Source organism: Ictidomys tridecemlineatus, chromosome 9 (assembly GCF_052094955.1).
Source record: "Ictidomys tridecemlineatus isolate mIctTri1 chromosome 9, mIctTri1.hap1, whole genome shotgun sequence".
Lineage (NCBI taxonomy): Eukaryota > Metazoa > Chordata > Mammalia > Rodentia > Sciuridae > Ictidomys > Ictidomys tridecemlineatus.
Window position 1 is genome coordinate 63,292,740 of NC_135485.1, and position 24,866 is coordinate 63,317,605.

The following is a 24,866-nucleotide window of genomic DNA, read 5'->3' on the forward strand; positions in this document are numbered from 1 at the left end:
TTCAAAGAATTTTATTTCTAAAAAAATATGATAATACTCTCTCATTGTTCCCAAATACTTCAATGTTACTGGTTGGCCATCATGCTATTCCAGCTGTCTGGCAGGGCCTGACCCTATCCCACTTCCTGGCCTTACTTCTAATTACTGTGGTCCCTTCTGTGCACACACATTCCTGAAGCCATCTCATGTTCATCCTCTTAGTTCCACTCCTCTACCTTCACTCCTCAAAGTGCAGCCTTCTACTGACGTCATCATACTCACACCTTAACACAATTCCTCCAGCGTGTTAACTGAAAAGCGGCCTGCGCAAGGCGATGGGGACAATGACATGAGTGAGAGATGCACGCTGCCTCGGGGAGCATCCTTCCACTGGGGGAGCAGACTCAGAGCCATTTCCGTGCATGTGAGGCAGGCACACTGCCTTCCCTCTAGCAGGTGACGAATAAGCATTTGTTGGAATGGGACTGAAGCTTGTGGTAACACAAACATCGATGCTAGACCTTAGAGATTTATTTATGCAACGATAAACAACTGAGAGGAGAAATTAGGGAAGCATATGAAATGAGTAAGACCCTTTCCAACTATAATGTGTGGGTATTTTCTTTTGCTATCTTTAGTTTCATTGTCATGGGTAATCCTGGCCTCAAAAAAGAAGTTGGGGAGGGGCAGGGTTGTGGTGTGAGGCACTGGGGTTCGATCCCTGGCACCACATAAAAATAAAAACAAATAAAATAAAGGTATTGTGCCCATCTACAACTGTTTAAATAAATAAATAAATAAATAGAAGAAGTTGAGCGAAGTCACTTTTAACATCTTAATAATATTCCATAATTTGCCAGCACCCCTCCCCCACCACCCCTGTGACCTGCAGGGACTGTGGTGGGTGGGCAGGTTGGAGGCTGCTGATTGAGGCGGGATACACAGAAACATTGTCACTAAGAAAACCGCGGGGGCCTCAGACCCGCACAATCAGGGATAGAGTGCGGCAGATGTGAAGAGGGGCCTCTGCTTTGTTCACTTCAGTACTCCATTATCCTAGCCCAGGTCTCCACACAGAAGACCAGCACTCAATTGCTGCCTCCTGGGCTTCAAAACACCCCCATCTTCTCTCACAAAGCCTCTCTCTCTTTTCTCCCCACCATTACCCCAGGCTATTTGCTTCTTTCTTGCCCTTTTCTCCTTAATCCATTCTGTCCCATCATCCCAGATGTGGAACACCCACGAAAACTTAAATATAACATAATTATATAATAATAAAACATAACCATAATAGAATGACTAAAATAATAATAATATATCTAAGGTATCACAATCATGGTCTCCAATCTATTTTAATGTACCAGCATCCATTTCCTTGAAATTCACAGAACTTGGGGTTTCATGGGTTAAAGGCTGACCACCTTTGTTGGAACCAAGGTGACCTGTGGAAGAAGGGGCAATGATGGATTCTAAACTCCCCTGGGGACATCACCTAGGACACAGTTTGTAATAAACCTCAGGCTGTGTATTTCAGGACAGGTTCCTGAGAACCAGCCCTGCAATCTCAGACCATGGTATCCACTGTGCTAACCTATCAGACTTTTTATTTTTATTTTTATTTTGGTACTGGCAATTGAATCCAGGGATGCTTAACCATTAAGCCACATCCCCAGCGCCTTTAATTTTTTTTTTTTTTAATTTTCAGACAAGGTCTCTCTGTATTACTTATGACCTCCCTAAATTGCAGAGGCTGGCTTTGAACTTGCAATCTCCTGTCTCAGCCTTCTGAGCTGCTGGGATTAGAGGTGTGCACCACTACGCCCAGCCCTGCTAGCTTTTTACATGCAGCTCAGCACTGCCTATATACCTTAATTCTTTCCCTCACCTTTGGCTCCTTCCAATGCACCAGTTGAAAGGTAGGCCTCCAGCGCTACAGTCTGCATGCTCGGCCCTGGCCTTCAGACTTCCCATCTCCACTCTCCCCTCAGAGGGCCCCTGCAGCCCACAGTGCCCTGAGACTTGGAAAGGCAGGCTGACTCCATCCTTTCTCTGAGAGGTGCTGGCTGAACCTCTCCTTGGCTGTCCTTTGTTAGCAGTTTTTGTCGCTATAGATACAGTGTTTGAGAGTAACAGAAGTGCCCTTGTTTTAGTTTTCTATGATGCTTTCCACCGTTCGGCATGCACGCCCAGTAATCAAGATTTAGTGAGACTGAGTTTAACTCCACAGCACCACTTTGAGCGTTGCCAGTAGGCAACACAACAGGCTCTCGAGTACTGGGTGGGAAGGAGGGCCCTGTGGAAGTCAATCAGGCCGATTAAATCCCACTCCACCTAACAACCTCCCGTCTGGAAACTGACAAGAGAGTTCTTGCGCCACTAGCTGACTGTGTCACCTTGGGCCAGCCAAATTCTCTGGGTCTCAGCCGTAAAATTAAAGTCGCAGATCTGAAACAATCTTCTAGCTAGCACAGACTCTGACTTTAGATCCAGGGTCACCCATTCATTCACTATCAGGCTGAGAATGTTACTGTGGTGTCCTCTGTCCTTTCCCATTTAGAGATTTACACAAATGAAACCTGATGAGAAATTACACCAAGAGCAGCCTGGGTTGATTAATTAAAGCTTCTGACATGAGATGGGGCATGATCATCAAGGATGCCAGGCAGCCAGCCGCTGTCCTTGCTGGCAGAGGGGCAGGGCTGGCTCAAGTCTTTTTAAGCTGTAATTGGTGGGGCTACTTGTGGCTTTCTGCCCTTGAATGGAGCTCTAACCAAACCATGCTTGCGGGCGTGGAGGGACACCCCTGCTCGCTCTGCATCCCTGGAGTTAGGCCAGAACCACGGGAACAGTGGCTTGTCTAGAACAGCTCTGCCCGTAATCCAGTTGCACATACATGTATAGGTCCGGCTAATATTTGAAAATCTCAACACAACTCCTTCCACCACGTGGAAACCTTCCCCTAGACAGAGCAACGAGATGCACCCACTTCAGAAAAAGAAAACCAAATCATAAATACAGATGCTCCTTGGCTTACGTAGGATGGGTTACATACTGAGCACATGGCTGTCATTAAACACACACACACACACACACACACACACACACACACACACACACATACACACACACACCACAAATTGAAAATATTGTAAGTTGAAAATGCACTTTATCCACCTAACTTAAGACAGATTCAGGCGAAGACTTGTAAAACAAGTTTCCCTTCAGTACTGTGGGATCAGAAAAAGAGGAGACCAGGGAACAGGACAATGAAGAAAGATTTGAAGTCAGGCATTGTCCAGAGAAAGTTTCATTTACCACCAGTGCCAATCGGCCTCCGAGTGAGTGCCCAGTTGTCTTCATGACCAGTGACAGTGATTGGCACATGCCTGTCTTGCCTTCAGGGATGCTTGCTACTCCTCTGACCTCCCCACATGGATGCACGAACCTTGCTGACCACCCAGAAGCACAGCCTGGAGGTAAAAGTGGGCATATCGACATCTATAGTGGTGGTGAAGGGAAGGGGCAGCCCAGGCCCAAGATGAGAAGACCTGGAAGATGGTGAAGTCGTCCACTGAGCCAGCATAGTGAGCACATGGCTGTCATTAATCACACACACACACACACACACACACACACACACACACACACACCCCACAAATGATCCAGTGGACTCCTCTTTATTTTCTTTGCCATCACTCTACTTCAACCTGTTCATAGTGGGTCTCAGCATCTACTCTCTTTTTTGGGGGATTGAACTCAGGGGCACTCAACCCCTGAGCCACATCCCCAGCCCTATTTTGTATTTTATTTAGAGACAGGGTCTCACTGAGTTGCTTAGGGCCTCGCTTTTGCCCAGGCTGGCTTTGAACTTGCAATCCTCCTGCCTCAGCCTCCTGAGCTCCTGGGGTTACATACAGGTGTGTGCCACTGTGCCCGGCTTCTCATCTACTCTTGTCTGCTCTCAATCCATTCTCCACACAGTAGCCTTGGTAATTAGAAAACACATTACAGAAACCATGCCTCTCATTAATGGTTCTCCTTTGCACTAGGAATAAAACCCAAATGTCTTCCCTTGCCAACAAAGTGTGCTGTGGCCTGGGGCCTGGATACCACTTCAGCCTCATCCAGGACCCAGTCCCTCACTCCAGCTTCTGGACCAGTCTAGATCAAGCCAAACTCTTTCCTTCCCCAGGGCCTTTGTACCATCTGTTCTCAATGCCTAAAATTTCTTCTCTTGGCTACTTATGTGGCTGACTATCTTACCAGCCAGATGTCATTTAGTTATTCCCTGCCTGCCCAATTTAATAGAAGTTCTTCCTTCTATATCATCACTATAGATATTTCCTTCATGGCATTTATCACAACCTATAATTATCTTATTTACATATTTATATATTTGTCAACTTATTTATTGTTGATTTCTCCTGTCAGAATACAAGCTCAGCAAAGTCAGGAGGCAGTATCCTTTGTTCATTGTTTTATTCAAGTGCCTAGCTCACTGTTCGGCACATAATAAACATTCAATGAATATTTGTTGACCAAAAGAATGACAGTAGGTAAGACATGCCAAGATCATGTATTTCCACACAATCACACATACACATGATGCTCTCACTCCTAATAATGCTGACTATGTGGCGGACACTGTTCAAAGTTCTTTATATGGGTTAACTCACTTCGTTCTCACGTCACTCTGTGAAGCAGGTGTTACTGTTATCCCCAGGTTACAGTGGAAGAAACAGAGTCACAGAGTGTTTAGAGTGGCAATGAACTCAGGTCACAGTGAATTGGATGGAGGGGCGTGTTAGTTTGCTAGGGCTTCTGTAATGAGATGCCAGAGCCTGGATGACTTAAACAGAAACTTATTTTCTTAGTTCTGGAGACTGGAAGCCCAAATTCAAGGTGCCCCTCCCCTTGGTTTACAGATTGCTGCCCTCTTTCTGCCTAGTCACAGGGTCGACCCTCTGGGCATGTGTGGCCCTGGTGTTTTGTCTTTTTATAGGACCCCAGTCAGATCCCATTAGGGTTCACCCTAATGGCCTCCTTTCAAGTTAATCCCATCTTTATAGGTCCTATTTCCAAAAGATTCACATTCTGAGATTTGGGGCTAGGGCTTCCTTATATGAATTCGGGTGGGGGACACAATTCAAGTCATAGCAGTGGGGTTGGCCTTGAACCTCAGAAGTCTCTCTCAGGCTTTTGTGCTTATATTCTTCATGCTATAAAATCTCTGAACAAATCATAACATATTTAGCATATTTTGAGCTTGTTGGTGTGGCAGACACTCTTATTTGCCCACTCAACCCATCCCACCATGCCCACCCCCTACCCAGCATCCTGAAGCATTTCTCTTGCCAACAACTTGACTTTGGTTTGGGGAGTCAACATGGCCAGTCCAGCACTAGGACCATCGTGATAACTTCACCCTCCTTTGCTATCTAGTGGCTTTCTCAGCCTTTCTTGCATATGGGGATGGTGACATGTGACCTGATTCTGAAGAGGTTGGGCTGGGAAATTCCACAAACACAGGAGATGGGGGGGCACGAAGAACTCCCTGATGCCACCCTTTCTCTTGCTGGGTCTTTGGGCCTGTTTGGGGGCTACAACAACCATGTTACCACTATGAGAAGAGGAGCAAGAAAAGAAAAGGCCCAAGTGCTCAGGATGGTGGACTAGAGATAAGGGGACCTGGATGGAGTCTGATCACATCAGGGAGTTGCTGAACTGAACCACCATCGCTACGTTCCACTGTCTTGTTAGAAGAGACCATTAAATCTCTCTACGCAGTTTTTTTTTTAAAGAACACCTTTATTGAAGTATAATTACCTTATCACAGACACCATAACTTCACCTGTGATAAGCTTGCAATTTTAGCAAATTTACAGAATTGAACAAATACTATGTCAGTCCAGTTTTAGAACATTAATATCACCCCCCAAACATTCCTCAGGCCAGTTTGCAGTGAATCCTTGTTCTTACAGCCCTGGTCATTCATTAATCTGCTTTCTGCCTGTACACATTAGCCTTTTCTGGACATTTCAGAAAGTACTTCATGTGTGTGTGTGTGTGTGTGTGTGTGTGTGTGTGTGTGTGTGTGTGTGTTTGCATGCGCAGCTTTCAGGACTCTTAAGTGCTACTCATAACACATGGACACACAAATAGTAAGGGAACCCACAATCAGGGGACAGCAGGGTAGAAGGAGAAATCCTGCTCAACCACATGGTATAATGGAAAGAGCCCCCAAGTCTAGTTCCAACTTTTATCTTAATCAGCCTCGTGCCTTTTACAAATTTCAAAACTTCTCTAAGCTGATTTTTCTTATCCATAAAGTGAGGGCATCTTAGCAAAATGTTTTTTAAGTTCCCTTCCAACTCTTAAGATTCTAAACCACTTATTTAAGAAATAAAAGCAGTATTTGAGATATTTTTGATAAAATTTGGTGTCATTCAGTGAAAACCTAAGACCACAGCTACCTTCTATCACTCTGAGCTGGCTAATTCTACTAAATAGGAGAATCGAAGGTGTTACAAAATATCTATCACCTGGGAGTGGAGGCACAGACCTGAAATTCCAGCTACTCAGGAGGCCAAGGCAGGAGAATTGCAAATTTGAGGTCAGCCTCAGCAATTTAGTTGTGACCCTGTCTCAAAACAAAACCAAACAAAAGGCTGGGGATGTAGCTCAGTTGTTAAGTGCCACTGGGTTCAATCTCAGTACCAGGGAGGAAAAAAGAAGAAAGAAAGAAAGAAAACAGGGGCAGGGGGTGGGAGATGCTTATCAAAGAAAGAGATCTGAATTAAGCAGGAAGATTATATGCAGAAGAAAATGGATTAATTGCTGTCAAATTTGGAACTCTTGTCAGAAGCAAGGGTGAGAAGTGCTTAGAACATGTTCTACTTATGGCACGTTTGAGTGTCAAGATATGAATGTTGTTGCCTTTGCAAAAGGAACACTATAAATGGAGTGCGTTGGGAGACCACCCATGATTGTAGAGAAGTAGGATCATGTTTTTCCTTAAAAGTTTTTGTTAGAGCGCACTTCTGTGCCAGGCTGCCTAGAGGAGCCTTCCCAGAAGAATGGTGTGGCTTGGTGGTGGGATTTAGTCATCTCTGGGCGGAGCTGGGCACCTGAGCTTCCTCTTCTGGAGCCGAGATGCTTAAGACAGCTAGTGCAACGAACAAGGGTGAAAGCCAAAGCAAGGAACCAGAGAGATGGCTTCCTCCCTTAGGTCCCGTGGCAGTCGATCCTAAAGGTTGTGTCACCGTAGCCATCCATGCCAAAGCTGGCTCCAAACAAAAAGCTGTAACAGATGTGACAATGGAAGCCTTAAATGTAGCTATGGTAGCACCTCTGTCAGAGGGAGAGGCTGAGCTCTGTCGGTACCTTTCCAAGGTTTTAGAACTCGGGAGGAGTGATGTGATTTTGAATAAGGGTGGTAAATCTCATGAAAAGGCGGTGAAGCTTTTGGCCTGTACAACTGCAGAAGAGATCTCAGAGAAATTTAAAAAGGAAGCTGAAAAAATAAAAATAAAAGCACAAAATGCAAAGTACATCCTTGAGAAGCTTTTTAATTTCTATCAATGAAGAGGTTGCTAAATAGAAAAAATATATTTAAATTCACAAAATATACTTTATATTTATATTATATTTATACATATTATATATTATATATATATATAAATTCAAATATATATACATATGTAAATTCACACCAAAAAATGGGGGTGAGGATGTGGGGAACTAGGCACACGCATACATTGCTGGTGGGACTACAAATTGGTGCAACCACTCTGGAAAACAGTATGGAGATTCCTTAGAAAACTTGGAATGGAACCACCATTTGACCCAGCTATCCCACTCCTTGGTTTATACCAAAAGGACTTAAAATCAGCATACTGTAGTGATGCAGCCACATCAATGTTTATAACAGTTCAACTCACAATAGTGAAACTATGGAACCAACCTAGATGCCCTTCAACAGATGAATGTATAAAGAAAATGTGGTATATATAAACATTGGAATATTACTCAGTCTTAAAGAAGAATGAGATTATGGCATTTGTCAGTAAATAGGTGGAACTGGAGAATATCATGCTAAGATATCAGTAAGCCAATCCCCAAAGGCCAACTGTTTTCTCTGATATGCAGAAGCTAATTCACAACAAGGGGAAGTCCCTAGGGAAGAATACAGGTACTTTGGATTAGGCAGGGGGAGTGGGTGAGGGGAGGGGGTATGAGGTTAAGATGGATAGTAGAATGAAACATACATTAATACCCTATGTAAATATATGACTACATGACCAGTGTGATCCTACATCAGGTACAACCAGAAGAACAAAAAGTTCTACTCCATTTATGTATGGTGTGTCAAAATGCATTCTACTGTCATGTATAACCAATCAGAACACATTTTAAAAAATGTATTTGCTGCTGAGTGTTGTGGTCCACACCTATAATCCCAGGACTAAAGAGGCTGAGGCAGGAGGATAGCAAATTTGAGGTCAGCCTCAGCAACTTAGTGAGATTGTCCCAAAAATAAGTACTGGGTATCAACTGACATTAATATCAGCACTATACTCTTGCCATCATCAGCTGCAGCCATAGATGAGCTGTGAATGGAAGAGCTTAATAAAAATCAGCATAGCATTCTGGGGGATTCAGTTTGCTGGATACAATTCAGAGGAAAGAATATTGCATATTTTATTATTAATTTTAAATTGTGTTAAGCATCTTTTATATCAGTAAAATTGTAAAAAAAAAATGTAAAAAAAAAAAAAGTACTGGGAACAGCTCAGTGGTAAAGGGCCTCTGATTTCAATTCCCAGTATTAAAAAAAAAAAAAAAAACCCAAGTCTATGTGTTACTGTCAATTTTAAAAGTGTGATGATGATGGTGTTTTAGCTATTGATTTAAATAAAAAAAAGATTTCTCTGGGATGATGGGACTGCTCTGTATCCTGGGTTTAACAATGGCAACCCAAATCTGTACATGTGAAAATTCATGGAACTACACACACACTGTCAAAAGCAGTTTTAGGGTATGCTAATTTAACAATTAAAATAAAAGAGTCCTTATCCTTTCGGGATACATATTGAGATATTTGTGGATGAAGTGATAGAATTTTCTGGTGTTTGCTTCCAAATAATATAGAAAGGAGGGACGTGTTGAATTGATGATTTTGTTGGAACTGGCTGTCTCATACTCTTCAGGGGCTCATTATGCTCTCTTCTCACTTTTTATAATCTGTTCAAAGATTTTCATTATAAAAGAGTTAAAAATAAAAAGCACTGGTGAGCAAAAACCGAGTTTCCTCCTGCTTGAGTGGAAAGTAGGCAGAAGTGGGAGATGGGCCTTTCAGAAAATAAGCTCATTACTGATCTCCAGACTGACGGTCTCTCTGAGGTAATAGGAGGAAGGTATCTTCTCTCTATATAACTTACCATGGCACGGTATGAGAAAGGAATTTTTCTGTGTATGATCCAGCTGAGCTCACAGTATTTTAAAAATTATCTTTGTATGGTGTCAGAATTAATAGATACCATTTGCTCAGCACCTGCTTGTGATCATCATCAAAAACAATCCTTTGAATAACAGATCTGAAATCTTTCCACCTTCCCTAGAAGACACTGTTCTCATTTTACAAAGGAGAAAAACAAGTGTTCAAGGGGGCAGGTTCTATAGGTAGTGAAGTTGAAAAGCAAATCCCATCTCATTCCAGGGACTGTGCTCCTGACTGCTGGGCACAGAGAATAGAATAGTCTCAGTGGAGACTATTCAGAGCAGGATGCCCTTGACCTGCTCTGTGTGCCCTTCTCCCTCTTCTGCCCATTTTCCTTCTAGCAGCTTGCACCTGCCACCTTCTTCAGAGGATTTCCCAAGAGCTGCTGAATTTGTTCTGTCCAAGTCCAGAGAGTCGAATATGAACAGAGTTATATCCCCAAAGCCTGCAACTGCCTGATACAGGAGTACCAAAATTCAACTCCCTCGCCTTGCCTGAGCTGACACGGAGGTGTGATTAATATTCTGGAGCTCCCCTGGGGACAGACTGGGATTCACACCTTTGCTCAGTCTTCCCACCTCCCTGGCCCACTTCTCTGCTCAGTTATGGTTTCTCCTGGGAGCATTTCCTTAATAAATCCCTTGCTCATGAACCCCAGTCTCAGGGACTGTTTCTTGAGAACCTAGCCAAAGACAACTTCTTTCTATTTACATGCAAGTTCATTGCTAGTAATTCCTTAAACCCAGGAAATATTTGTGAGTGCTTATATGTTTGTATCCATGTGAGTTTATATGTGCTTATGTATTTTTGTATGCAATATTACATATGGTCATGACTGGAAATAGGAGGGACAAATAATACCTTCATGTCAAAGGAGGGACAAATAATACCTTCCAGGAAGATCATACATTGGCACAAAGGAGTGTAAGAATGTGCTCTTCCCTGTGTACTCTTGAGTACTTTGGCAGCACCACTAAATCAGAAGGGATTTTAGAGTAATCATCCAAATACTAGCTGCTAAATGAACATTAATTTTTATCTGGTTTCTCGCTTTCTCTTTCCTAGGGATTGAATCCAGGGGTGCTCCACCACTCAGCTATACCCCAAAGCCCTTTTTATGTTTTAATTTCAAAATTTTAAAACAGGGTTTGACTAAGTTGCTGAAACTGGCCCAAACTTGAGATCCTCCTGCCTCAGCCTCCCAACTAGCTAGGATTACAGGTGTGCACCACCATACCCACTGCTTTAACTCATAACAATGGGGAAAAGCAATAAGAAAACAACCTGATAATGTGTGTTGAAGATAAAGGAGAGAATACATTTGAATAGACTTGACACTGGGCCCTCCAGTCTTAATAAAGCTTTATATTTGCAGAGAATAGAACCCAACTGTGCCCCATATCCCCTTGAGAGGGTCTTTCAGTTTGTAAAGGATTCTCCTCATGGTGCTCCATTAGCTCCAAGAGAGATTGCCGAGCTGAACTGGGTGAACTTGTAGCCAACCCACCTCTGTGACTTTTAGCTATGTGACTCTGACAAATCATTTCCCATCTCTGAGCCTCCATTTCCTAATCTGTAAAATGGGGCAAAAATAATCCATCTCACCTCATTATTAAGAGGATTAATGAAACACCATAGGAATTCAATAAATGATCATTATTACTGTTAGTGGAGCTTCACATTTCCTCCGTTGAATGTTTTTAGTAATTGCATTGAGGTTGGAGAGATTGTATGGAGGCTGGTATCACCACACATTGCTGTGGGCAGGGAACACAGGCACCCTTTACTAAGAAATACAGCAGATGGGGGTGGGGTGGGGCTCAGCGGTAGAGCCCTCGCCTAGCAAGTGGGAGGCACGGGTTTCGACCCTCAGCACCACATAAAAATAAATAAATAAAACAGAGGTATTGTGCCCATCTACAACTAAACAAAATTTTTTTAAAAGAAAAGAAATACAGCGGATGGGAGCAGTCTCTTGCTAGATGGACTTGCTCTTCCCTGGATTACACCTCTTTGCCACGGTATATGCTAATTTATCTGTTAAGGTGTCTCTCTCCATCACTAAGGAGAGAATTCTTTGTGCTCCACAATCTTATCTCCATCAATGTGTGTCTGCTTTTAGCAGCTGAAACAGCAGGTTCTCAGCAAATGCTAGTCGTTGAATAAAAGCAAAACTGTGTAAGTAAGGGGGATGTGGGCAGACGTATTCTAAAAGAATCAAGCTAAAGGGAAAGAGGAATTTACACAGAGATGTCCAAAGAAACCACATTCATAATAGAAGGAAGGAAGGAGAAAAAAAACCAGTGTGAATGTCCATAGTAGAAGAATTTGAGGATTTGAGGGTAGTGAAGCTATTTTTTTATGATACTATCATGGTAGATACATGTTATTTTTCATTTGCCAAAACCCATAGAATCTGAAAACACAAATGTTGAGCTGTCATTAAACAATGGGTTTTAGTTAAAAATAATGTTAAAAAAAGATATATCTGGGGCTGGGGATGTGGCTCAAGCGGTAGCGCGCTCGCCTGGCATGCGTGCGGCCCGGGTTCGACCCTCAGCACCACATACAAACAAAGATGTTGTGTCCGCCGAAAACTAAAAAATAAAATATTAAAAAAAAGATATATCTAATCAATTAAGGTATTATGGAACGGTGACAACTCATTAAGTCCTGTGTCAACATGGAAAAATAATGATTGGTTGTTAAATGAAAAAGAAACATTTTTATCTAATGATGATTATAATCCTGTAAATGTCATATAAATGTATACAAACAAGGACTGCAAGAAATATGGACATATGGAAACAGGTTGCTTGATTGCAGTCATGATGTTGGGGATGATTTTTTTACTTTAGAATCACTACAATTTTTGTGCATGTGAAATTAGACAATGTTGGGCTGGGGATGTGGCTCAAGCGGTAGCGCGCTCGCCTGGCATGCACGCCGCCCGGGTTCGATCCTCAGCACCACATACCAACAAAGATGTTGTGTCCGCCGAGAACTAAAAAATAAATATTAAAAATTCTCTCTCTCTCTCTCTCTCTCTCTCTCTCTCTCTCTCTCTCTCCTCTCTCACTCTCTCTTAAAAAAAAAAAAAAAGAAATTAGACAATGTTTTAAAATAAAATCGAGGAGGCAATTTTCCACAATGAAGCAATAATCAAGCTTTCAGAGATCAGTGGACCCTCAAGGTCCCTTCCAGCCCAGGGTCTGGCATCTGACAGCTAGTATAGTACTCTGAGACGACCCGAGCAGCTCAGAAGCAATTGCTTGTGCCTAACATCTGTGTTGTCAAAATATGACAGAAAAGGGCTGGGCTGTAGCTCAGTGGTAAAGTGCTTGCCTAGCACGTGGGAGGCACTGGGTTTTATCCTCAGCAGCATATAACAAATAAGTAAATAAACAAAATGAAGATATTGTGCCCATCTGCAACTAAAAAAAAAATCATAGAAAAATAGAATCAATGCAAGTTGTGAGAAGGTTGACCCCCTAACTCTAAAAGAACTTTCTAAACTTTCAATGAATATTTTCTTATATGCCAGTCACTCATCTCAGTGCCAGAGATCTCAAAATAGAACAGGACAAAACTCTCACCTTCAAGGAAGTTAGTTTCAAAACCCAATAAGGAAGAGAGACAGCAAATAAACAACAGCAGTGTACTATGATAAAGGAACAGAGAGGTCGTGGAATAGATACTGGGGATGTCAATGAAGTCAGGTTTGGTGCAAAGAATAGCACTTACTTCAAATTGCCTGAAATCAAGGAGGGATTATCAGTAGGGCAAATGTCTTGGAACCCAGACAGAAGCGCATCCAGGAACTGTGGTGAGGAACATTAGGAAATCAGAGTAGCTAGATCTCTCTCCACCCCCACCCCCGCCATCTCTCATTCCTTCTGGGATAATGGGGTCTTTCATCTCCACTTACCTTGACACATCAATTCCTTTCTCTTTCTCCAGACTAATTTCACTTCTGTTTTCCTGTGGTTCAATTTGGCTTCCTGCAAGTGGCCTCAAGCTATCTTCAGATCCAACACAGCTAATTAGAATCACTGGCTCCTAAGTCCAAATTCTTGAGAAATAGAATCTGCTTTTTTTTTTTTCTTTTCTTTTGGTGGTACTGGGGATTGAACCCACAGCCTTGTGCATGTCAGGCAAGCACTCAACCAACTGAGCTATATCCCCAGTCTGAGAAAGAGAATCTGATAGGTCAGGCTGGGGTCAGGTCCAGACATGGTTGGGGACAGGAGTCATATGCCTGCTGTTTCTTCAGCAAAGAACGTGGGGACAGACTCTCTGAGACGGGGCGTCTCCAAAGCAGGCAATTGACCAACATACTTGTATAGGAAAAAAGGGAACTAACCATGACAAGGCATGCTATGGTCAAAAAGATGTTTAAAGCTGGGCATAGTGGTACACACCTATGATCCTAGCTGCTCCGGAGGCTGAGGTAGGAGGATTGAGAATTTAAAGCCATCCCCAGCAACTTAGAGAGGCACTAAGCAACTCAGTGAGACACTGTCTCTAAAATAAAATGCAAAATAGGGCTGGGGATGTGTCTCAGTGGTTGAGGGCCCTGAGTTCATGAGGCTGGAGTGCAGACTTCAAGTATAATTAGAAGGTAGAATCAATAGACTTGACTGGATGATGGAAAGAGGGCTGGAAACCCGATCAGTCTAACACATAATTGCTCTTGTTCATTCTGTTTGTTAAGAATACTCTAAAATGTCACTGTCCTTGGAACTGCCAGGGTTTTTTCCATAGACAAACCCAGTGAATTCCCATGTATCAGCAACAGTCCCCGGCATTCATCAATAAGTCCAACTACAAGGAAAGCAGAGTAACAGGAGACAGACTGATTCCTTGGAGGAATTTGAGAAATTCATCTATAGTTTAAGCTTCTTGCTGCATAGTCCATTCCAAGATCATGTGCATATATGTGCACGCGTGTATACACACACACACACACACACACACACACACACACCCCAAATTTCATGGTATGAGGCAGCATTTTTTCCCCTGGCTCTATTTATTCTCCTTGTTTTGCATAGTGTATGGAACAAAATTCCCAATGCTATTAGTTGAAGAGAGTTACCATCAGCATATGTGATGTATTACAGTATGTGTGCATGTAAATACAGCCTATTTACAAACACAGTGATGGTGTGCGGATGCATGTTTAAAATCAAGTTTTGTGGGCTTTTATTTTTAACAGAGGAGTTGCCTGTTTACAAATCCTTATTTGTGTTTTGCTCAATTATCTCTTTCTATTTCTGCTGCCATCAGCTTAACTCCAGGTGTCTCAACTCGTGCTACATTATTACAGCAGCCTCCTAACTGACTGTTCTATCCATGGCCACCAGATTTCACATCTTACAGCATCACTTTCTAGTGACACTCCCTGCACACTGCCTTCTGCATTTCCTTATTGCTTACCAAATAAAGTCTAAATTCCATGTCTTCGTGCTATGGTTTGGACTTCATGTGTTGGAAACTTAATCCCCAGATTCACATATTAGTTATATTTGGAGGTGGGGCCTTTGGAGGTAATTAGATGAGTTTGTGAGAGTGGGGTTCAGGTAATGGCATTAAAGCATTCAAAAGAAGAGAAAGAGAGCTCTGAGCCAGCATGCTTGCTGTGTCTCACCATGTGAGGCTCTCTGCCATATTGTGGAGTCCCTCACCAGATGCCAGCACCACACTCTTGGGCTTCCCAGCCTCCAGAACTATGGGCCAAATAAACTTCTATTCTTCATAAATTACATAGTCTCAGGTATTTTATTATAGTAACAGAAAATGGACTAAGACACATAGTCTTCAACATTTTAGTATTTAGTGCCCATCAACCTTCCGAGCACCTTTACTAGTCCTCCATGCTTTAGCAAAATTGAATGACTATCTACCACATTCCTAAATACATATAGATTTTTCAGTTAGTATATGCTTCTCCTTCTGTCTGGAATAAATATCCTTTTATTTCCTTTTCTTCAACTAGCAAGCTAATCCCAGTTTTTCTGCTGCATCTTCACTAATACACTCTGCAGGAAGTGATTGTGTCTTCTTCTGCACACCCACATGCTTAGCATGTACTTCTTTGTTTTAACCTTTATTTTTTATTAATTTGTTTTTTATGTGGTGCCAAGGATCAAACTCAAAGCCTCACCAGTGCTAGGCAAGCACTCTACTACTGAGCTACAGCCCCAGCCCAGCATATGCTTTAAAAATTATATATATAAGCATCTCATCTTTCCTTACAGATGCTACTTTGTGTACTTTCATGCTGTCCTATCTTACGTGTGCTATACTGTGGCTATTACATTTACTCTTAACTGTGACCTAATATCAAAATTATGAGCAAATAAATGGTGGTTGTTGTTTAAGCCACTTCATTTTTGGAGTAGTTAGTTACACAGTGAAACAAATTGAGAAAGTCCCCAAAGTTGACCCAGATTTTCTCCAAGAGGCGGAGAAGAACTCTCTTGCCTCTGGAGACAAGAGCAACCAACTTGCTCATACGGTTTCTAAACCTTGTTGAGTTGGATACAAGAACTTCTCTGACATTTAATTTTCTTTAACAATTGACCAATGTTTCCAAACAGTTCTCAGGGCCTGCAGCTTTGCCCTCACACAGAGTAATCTCTCTAAACGTCTCAGGCACTGCCCTGGAGAGTGAAGGCCACAGCCTTGATGGCCCCTTCTTGTTTAGGAATCTTCGGAATAGTTAAGTCCCCTGAGCCCTCTTTGTCTTTCTCTGAAAAGATTCAGCAGATCTCTGTGGAAAGAAGGCTTCCTTGGCCTGCCCTGGTACACAGGGCTGTTCCCTCCAACGTCCATACCTTGAGAACTTTGAGATATCCAAAGTGCCTTATGAATCCCATGCAAACTGCATCCATCATTTCCTCACTGAGTATCTCTCCCTTGGTTTTGCTCTCTGGGCATTTCAATTCTTCTGCTTGATGCTTCCTCTGTTTGTTTCGAGTATCACTCCAGCATCTTAAATCAAGAGTTCTCTTCTGCTCCAGCAGCTCTCATAGTGCAATTTCTCCTTCTACTTCCAAAAGGCAGCAGCAGAAAGAGAGTTACCAGAGAATCCTGGGGTTGCTGGGAATCCCATAGAACATTCCCTTTCCTTCACGTGGGACTACATGTACTACACACTCTAGGGTGCAAACCAGTGTCCCCTTTGGAGCCAAAGGACCCAAACATAACTGTAACATTTGACACATGATTTAGGTTGTTTTCTGCTACAAAGAAGAGAAAGCCCTGATAATCAATAAGGAGATGTATGACTGTGTAACATGAAGGACTAAGGTAGGGTAGATCTAGGCCTGGCTAATCCAGTGACTCAACAACATCAATGTCCTCCATTCTTCTATTCCCCCTGTGTCATCCTAACTTGCTGATTTTCCTCCAGGCTAGTTCTCCACAGAGTCACCAAGTGTTCCCATAGTTCTAGGCATCTTTGACCCCAAAGGACCGTCTCATGCCTGTGTCTTTCTAAGATCTGAAGACTTTCCTAGAAGTTCCTCCTCACCCTGTCCCTCAACCCCAGCAGAGTTCCTCTCCTGCTTCATTAGTCAGAACTGGGCCATTTGCCTGCCGCTTAAACATCACTGGCTGAGAGCATCAAATCGTTATTGGCTTTGGCAGTTCAGGGATTACCACTGAGATAAGGTGAGGGACTTCCTTCCTAAGGGAAGGACACCTGGACAATCAGGATTCTGTTGGCAAGGAAGAAAGGGCACGGAGAAACTCACTGTGTCCGCAGTACAGAACCCAATGTCAGATTGGTCTGTGGATAGAAAGGCCCGATGCAATGGGGCTGTTTTGAGGATTAAATGAGACAGTGCATGCAAAAGCACATATGTTAAGTACAATTTTTAAATGAGTTTTTAAAAATAATTTCATTTTATAGAAGGAAAGACTTAGGACTGGGAAAGTTAAATGTTATCAAGTTCACCCAGGCAGTCCTCATCAAAAGTGATCTGACTTGGCCTGTGTTCTCTACAGGTGACCAGCATGCACCTTAAAATAGTCTTCAAACACTTCCCACAATCAGGCTTCCTGCAGCTCAACCACAGGACCTCCCAGGAATATAAGAATGAAATACAGGGCTGGGAATATAGCTCAGTTGGTAGAGTGCTTGCCTTGCATGCACAAAGCTCTGAGTTCAATCCACAGCAACACACACACACACACACACACACACACACACACACACACAAAATGAAATACAATGTAAATATTAAGTAGAAGCTGAAAAAAAACCCTATTCTGTAACAAAAAGCTTATTTTAAAATCATTGTTAAGATTTTGGGTTTTGTTTTTGGTGCCTGGGATTGAACTTGGGCACTGTCTGACCACTGAGCCACATCCCCAGCTCAATTTTGTATTTTATTTAGAGACAGGGTCTCACTGAGTTGCTCATTGCCTTACTTTTGCTGAGGCTGGCTTTGAACTCACGATCCTTCCACCTCGTCCTTCTGAGCTGCTTGGATTGCAAGTGTGTGCCACCGTGCCAGACGAAGAAATCATTGTTATGTTTTTTCTGACATATAATTTGTTTAATTAGTTCTACTGTTAGTTGCTACTAATTGACACTATTATTGTTGTATTGCTTAAATTATAGCATTTATGTCACAGAAAACAAATAATACAGTATATAATACTTTCAAATAAATGTTTACTTTATATATCTTCATGTGAAAGTAATAACATGTATGTGTATAATTATCATTTATAAGAGTAAGATGGAAGTTTGGGTCTGTTATACAGAGAATGGCCCTGTCAAAAAAAATTTCATCATGAACTCTTCCAGTTAGAGTCTAAGGAGACAATTAAATGTAATGTGACATGTAATTCTGTATGGGATTCTGGACTATAAGAAGGATATATGGGAAAGACTAAGAAAGCCTGAAAAATCTATGGGCTTTAGTTAATAATAATGTATCACATTGGTTCATTATTTATGATTATGTGCCATATTAATATAGATGTTAGCAATGGGGAAACTGGGTGTAGGATATATGGGAATTCTCTGTCCTTTTTTGCAAACTTTCTATAATCTAAAACTATTCTAAAATTAAAAACTTATTAACAAATAAAATAGAATCTCAAATGGAATATTGTTGAGAAATACTATTCATGATGTGTAGGAGGGAAGAAGAGACCCATGCCCAGTGTTTGCTGTGGCTAGAAGACGAAGAAGTCCACAAATAGGGATAAAATAGAAATTAAAAGGAGACTCAGAAACTATATACCAGTGTTGAAAGAACCCCTGGCAGGAGAAGTTTGGAAGTAGGACACTACTGCTTAATGTGTGTCAGGCTCACAACGGGTTCAACTCCTGTGGAGCTGCAGGAGGGGGCTGTTTAGAATGAAAGACTTAACTACTCTGGAAGTCTTTGCAAAAGAGGATGGATTCTGTGCTGGATATTAAGTCACTGATAATGAACTAATAGTGGTTTTAGGTGACATTTGATTGCATGATACACTGTGCTCAGCATTTCATACATATTATCTCCTTCATTCCTCAAAAAATCCCATGAGATAAAGGAATTGCTATAAATTCCATTTTTCAGATAAAGCTGCAGTTCAGAGTATTTAAGTGGAGTATACTACCTCCTACCTCCTCCTACTTTGGCAATGTCATTTGAATTTCCTTGTGATGAACTTGTTTTATATAGCTTTATATTTAAAAAAAATTTTTTTTTCTGGTACTAGGGATTGATCCCAGACACTTTACCACTGAGATTTTTTTTTTTTTTTTTTGATACCAGGGATTAAACTCAGGGTTACTTAACTACAGAGCCACATCTCCAGCTCTTTCTGCTTTTTTTTTTTTTAATGTATTTTGAGACAAGATCTCACTAAATACTTGGGACCTGCTAAGCTGCTGAAGCTGGCTTTAAACTTGCGATCCTCTTGTCTCAGCCTCCTGAGTTGCTGGGATTACAGGCACCACCACACCAGGCTACCACTGAGCTCTTTTTAATTTTTATGTTGAGAACAAGGTTTCACTCAGCTGCCAGGGTGGGCCTCAAATTTGTGATCTTCCTGCCTCAGCCTCCCTTGTGCACTATTTCACTTTTCTTAAAATATGTTAATAGATGTCTTTTTTAGAATTGAAAAAGAGAAAGCTGGCGAGGGTAGTTTAGCACACACCTTTAATCCCAGAGGCTCAGGAGACTAAGGTAGGAGGATCCTGAGTTCAAAGTCAGCCTCAGCAAAAGCGAGGCACTCAGCAACTCAGTGAGACCCTGTCTCTAAATAAAATACAAAATAGGGCTGGGGATGTGGCTCAGTGGTTGAGTAACTCTGAGTTCAATCCCTGGACAAAAAAAAAAAAAAATTGGAAAAGAGAGGATGGGGAACTGAATTATGCACATGGTTGAGGTTTTCTTTTGAATAGTTTTAGAAATGATTAACTTAGTTCTTGGTAAAATGTTTGTCTTGCTTCCTGTTTATGTACGGCACCCCTCCTTAAAAATCTTTGCTCCAGTCTAAGTTATTTCTTTGTGTTCTTGGTGTGGGAGTCATGATATGTTGGAAAATTTTGAAATCTAGACCATGAAATAAAATATTCTGTGTTTAAACTGTAGCACTAATGACACTGCTAACCAAACAACTATGTACCACTGCTTGCTTTCTGGCTGGACCTTGTTCTGTCATCTGTAGATTAAAATTCACAGTTAAAGAATAGTAAACCCAGACAAACAATACAGTGGTAAGATCCAGATTTCAGTTCTTAGTAAATGTGTCCGGATTTTGAGAACTGCCCTTGGGAAAAAATCCGAAGTAGGCAATATTTCCCTGGGGAACTCCCCACCTGTGTTCTGTGACCCCAGCTTCCTTTCCTTTCTGTTGATGAGGTATTCAGAGTGCTCAGCCTTTAGCACCCCAGACTCTCCCCACTACCATAACCTCTCCACAATAGCACCATCCCCCAACCCTCAGGTTCTGTTCTTCACAGCTGGTCCTAGTCCCCACAGGGGGGTTAGCATAAGGGATCAAGTAAAACAATTTATTTTAAAGCATTAATGATTGAAACTGAACTTTTGAACTGAGATGGTCTTAATCCAAATGAAGCTGTCATTGCCTGGATTTCAGGCAGTGACTAGGAGAAGTGACAGAAGCCTGGGGCCATTCTTGACATCATCCACATCATCCACAGCAAACAGCCTCCTTAAGCAACTTATTTAACTTTTTTAACCCTATCTGTAAAACAGGAACAATAATAGGATTGAAATAATGAATGTGGAGTACAAAGGAGGCTCTTTGTCAACAGTCAGACCTGTCACTAAGCTATCGCCCTGGTGACTCCTGCTGGGTTCATAATTGCACAAATGTAACCAAGTAAGCACACATTTCCAGATGCACCTTCCTAAGCTCTTCCTCTAGGATGTCAGACCTTGGACCAGCATGGTCTCATGTAAACCTACAAGTAAACCTAGAAAAGATGGCAAAAAGGGACAATGAGAAGGAGATATCCATGGGCTGGTATTCTTGGGGGCCTGAGGGTTCCTGACCAGAAGACTCTCAAAGTTGAATCTCATGAATTTCTTGTGTTAAATATGCCAAGAGGGTAAAGGGATTGGATGCACGTGCCTGTGGTCTCCACTCAGGAGGCTGAGGCAGAAGGATCCAAGCCCAGGAGCTTGAGGCCAGCCTGGGCCATATAGCAAGACCCCCTGCCTGAGGGTGTGGGAGGAAGAAAAATGGGTTAGGACCGACAGCATTGAATGAACCAGGGAACTAAGAGATTCAGCTACTGACTGCTCCTTTTTATAATACACATACACATACACACACGCAGGTATTCTGTATTTGTTTTTTTTTTTTTTTTAGGAAGTACTAGGAATTAAACCTAGGGATACTCTACCACTGAGCCACATCCCCAGCCCTTTTTATTGGAGACAGGGTCTTGCTAAATTGCTGAGGCTAGCCTCAAACTTGCAATCCTCCTGCCTCAGCCTCCAAAGTCACTAGGATTGCAGGTGTGTACCACTGTGGCCAGCTGGCATTCTGTATCTTTGTTTCCCCACAGAAATAAAATTTTGTGCTTAATTATTAACAAAAGACTGGAGGGAAAAAAACTGATATGTATCTATAGGGAATTTGTCAAACAAATGCTGGTAATCCACATAATGGTAATCCACTGGGCTGTTGTAAAAGAGATCAGCAAACCAACTATTTACTGGTACAGGAATAACTTCACTATAGATAGAACACATAAAGGTGCTCCTTTTTGAGTAAGAATGGGGAAAATAGAAATACACATATTTACCTTTGTTGTATTTATTGAAATAAATAAAAATTTATCTTTACAGAGAAAGTGGGTAGGAAAGTGAGATAAATAGAACAGAAATAGGAACCAGATTATTGAGAATTTTATCTTGTTCAGATATTTGAGCCATGAAAATGCATTAACTATTCAAAAGTTTCTATGATTGAACCTGAAATATTTCAAAGGTACTGAAGTATTGTCAAGCATTTACTATCCCATTCTCAGTGAAGTAGGTTGAGCTTAACCTGTTGAATCCGTCAGACCCAGGAGGAAACAGGCTTAGAGTGATTTGGATGAGTTTTCCCCGCCCCCATGCCATTCTTTGATCCTGAACAAGTTATTTAACTTTTTTAACCCTATCTGAAAAACAGGAACAATAATAGGATTGAAATAATGAATGTGGAGTGCAAAGGAGGCACTTAGTAAAAGTCAGCTGTTCTCACTGTCATTCTGCCACAGCTGGTCCCTGGGCTGAGAGACTGGACTCCAGGACTCTTGACTCCAATACAGTTTGTATTTCGCCAGAGCCTATGTAGGAAAAGGGCGGTTCTTTGTTGTTCATAAAAATTTCTTAGAAGAAAGGCACCGTCTAAGAGGTAAGAACAAGTTGGTTATAATAAAAGAAAAGCCTCTGAAATGAAAAGAATAGATAATTCCTCTAAAAGTTGTTCCTTCCTGTAGTCACCATAGCACTTTACAACTTAAGTGCAATGGGTGAATTAATATGGTGTCTGGGGCTTGGTTTCAAATAATATGGGAGTGGAGGAAATGGGGTAGGTGTAGATGAAAGAAATCCGCCATGAATTGCAACTCTCGAGGCTGGATGATGGAAACCCACGCACTGTTCTGTTTACTTTGTTACATGTTTAACTTTTTCCACTTAAGATGTTGACAAATTCTCCAATACTTCTTTTATTTGAGGTGGAGGGATCCAGGTCACTTCCTCTTAATCTTGTGGGCTCTGTGACTGTTTTAATCAATAGAATACAGTGGAAGTGACCTGTATTAGGTTCATGGCTCAAGTATTAAAGACTAGTAAGTTCTATAACCCCCCCGCCCCACTCCTTGGGAATCCTCTCCTGGGTGCCAGGTAAGAGGAAGCTTGATGTCCCTTGCCGGGAGACCACAAGGAGTGGGTCCTGAGACAAGGAGAGGGAAAGGGATCCAACTTCCCAGTCACCCACAAGGAGCTACATGTGTCACAGAAGCTTTCTTAGACCTCCTAGTCCAAACAAGCCACCAGTTAAATTCCACTGAGTGACCCAGTTGTTGTGACACAGAGGACAGGATTGACCAGTGAAGTGCTGCTCCGCGACCTGGCCCACGGAGAGTGAACTTATGAAATGGTTGCTGTTTTAAGCCACCAAGTTTGAGGCAGTTATATTACACAGCACTGAATTGATAATCATTGATAATTGATAATCAGGAAATGGCCACCACCACACACGTGAACACACACACACCGGGTGCAGACATACACGACCCCCTTATGCACATCTACACATGATACCACACACACATACACCAACACTGCTCTTTACCAACACATGATACCACATACACGCACAGATACCACACACACACACCATACCATGAGCACACACATGCTATGCACACTTACACATGATAGCACACACACATGTACAACATCACCCCATATACACACACATGACACCATACACATGCACACACACAATGCATGTGACTCCCCACATGCATTCGTACACACACACCAACACATGACACCATACACACACCACGCATGCACACGTATACACACCACACACACATGATACTACACACACATGTGAGCACACAAAACACACCAACACATCACACCATGCACACACACATACACACCACACATATGCCCACATACCATACACACATACATACATAACACCACACAATAAACACACACAACACCTTACACACATGCACACACACACACCACTCACCCAAAAACACACCTTTTAAAAGTAAGTGCCTCATCAAGGAAAGAAAACTTCAAACCAATATCCCTGATGAACATAGATGTAGAAATTCTTAATACTGGCTAATCATTTACAAAAACATATTAAAAAGATAGTGCACCATGATCAAGTGAGGTTCATCCCAGGCATGCAAGCTTGGTTCAACATATGGAAATCAATAAATGTAACTCATCACATCAACAGTCTTACAGACAAGAATCACATGATTGTCTCAAGAGATGCAGAAAAAGCATTTGAGGAAATTCAGCATCCATTTATGTTCAAAACATGTTCCTACTATGGATACTAGGAACATAGTCACACTGTAAAAGCTATGTACATTAAACCCAAGGCAAATATCATTCTAAACAGAGAAAAATTGAAAGCATTTCCTCTAAAACCTGGAACAAGACAGGTACACCCTCTTTCACCACTTCTATTTGGCATAGTCCTTGAAACTCCAGCCAGAGCAATTAGGAAAAAGAAAGAAATAAAAAGGGATACAAATAGGAAAAGAGCTCTTTACCAACAGCATGATCCTGGAGCATTTAGGGTGTGAGTACCAGGGACTGAACTCAGGGACACTCAACCACTGAGCCACATCCTCAGCCCCATTTTGTATTTTATTTAGAGACAGGGTCTCACTACTCAGTGAGACCTCACTTTTGCTGAGGCTGGCTTTGAACTCATGATTCTCCTGCCTTAGTCTCCCAAGCTGCTAGGATTACAGGCGTGCGCCACCACACCTGGCCCCAATGACATGATCCTATATTTAGAAGACCCAAAAAAACTCAACCAGAAAACTTCTAGAACTCATAAATGAATTCAGCAAAGTAGCAGGATACAAAGTTAACATACATAAATAAATTATGTTCCTATACATCAAAGATGAATCAGTTGAAAGAGAGATCAGGAAAATTATCCACTTCACAATAGCCTCACCGCCCCCCGAAAAACAACAAAAACAAACTTGGGAATCAATCTAACAAAAGAGGTGAAAAACCTCTACAATGAAAACTACAGAGCACTGAAAAAGGAAATTATAGAAGATGAAATACCTCCCATGTTCTTGGATAGGCAGAATTAATATTGTCAAAATAGCCATACTGCCAAAAGTGCTATACAA

The 24,866-nt window shown here is 41.9% G+C and overlaps 1 pseudogene; it reads left to right on the plus strand.

Moving 5' to 3' along the window:
• The first annotated feature begins 6,855 nt into the window (after nt 1-6,855).
• On the plus strand, nt 6,856-7,563 carry LOC144366443 (UPF0235 protein C15orf40 homolog pseudogene; annotated as a pseudogene).
• Nucleotides 7,564-24,866: the final 17,303 nt, after the last annotated feature.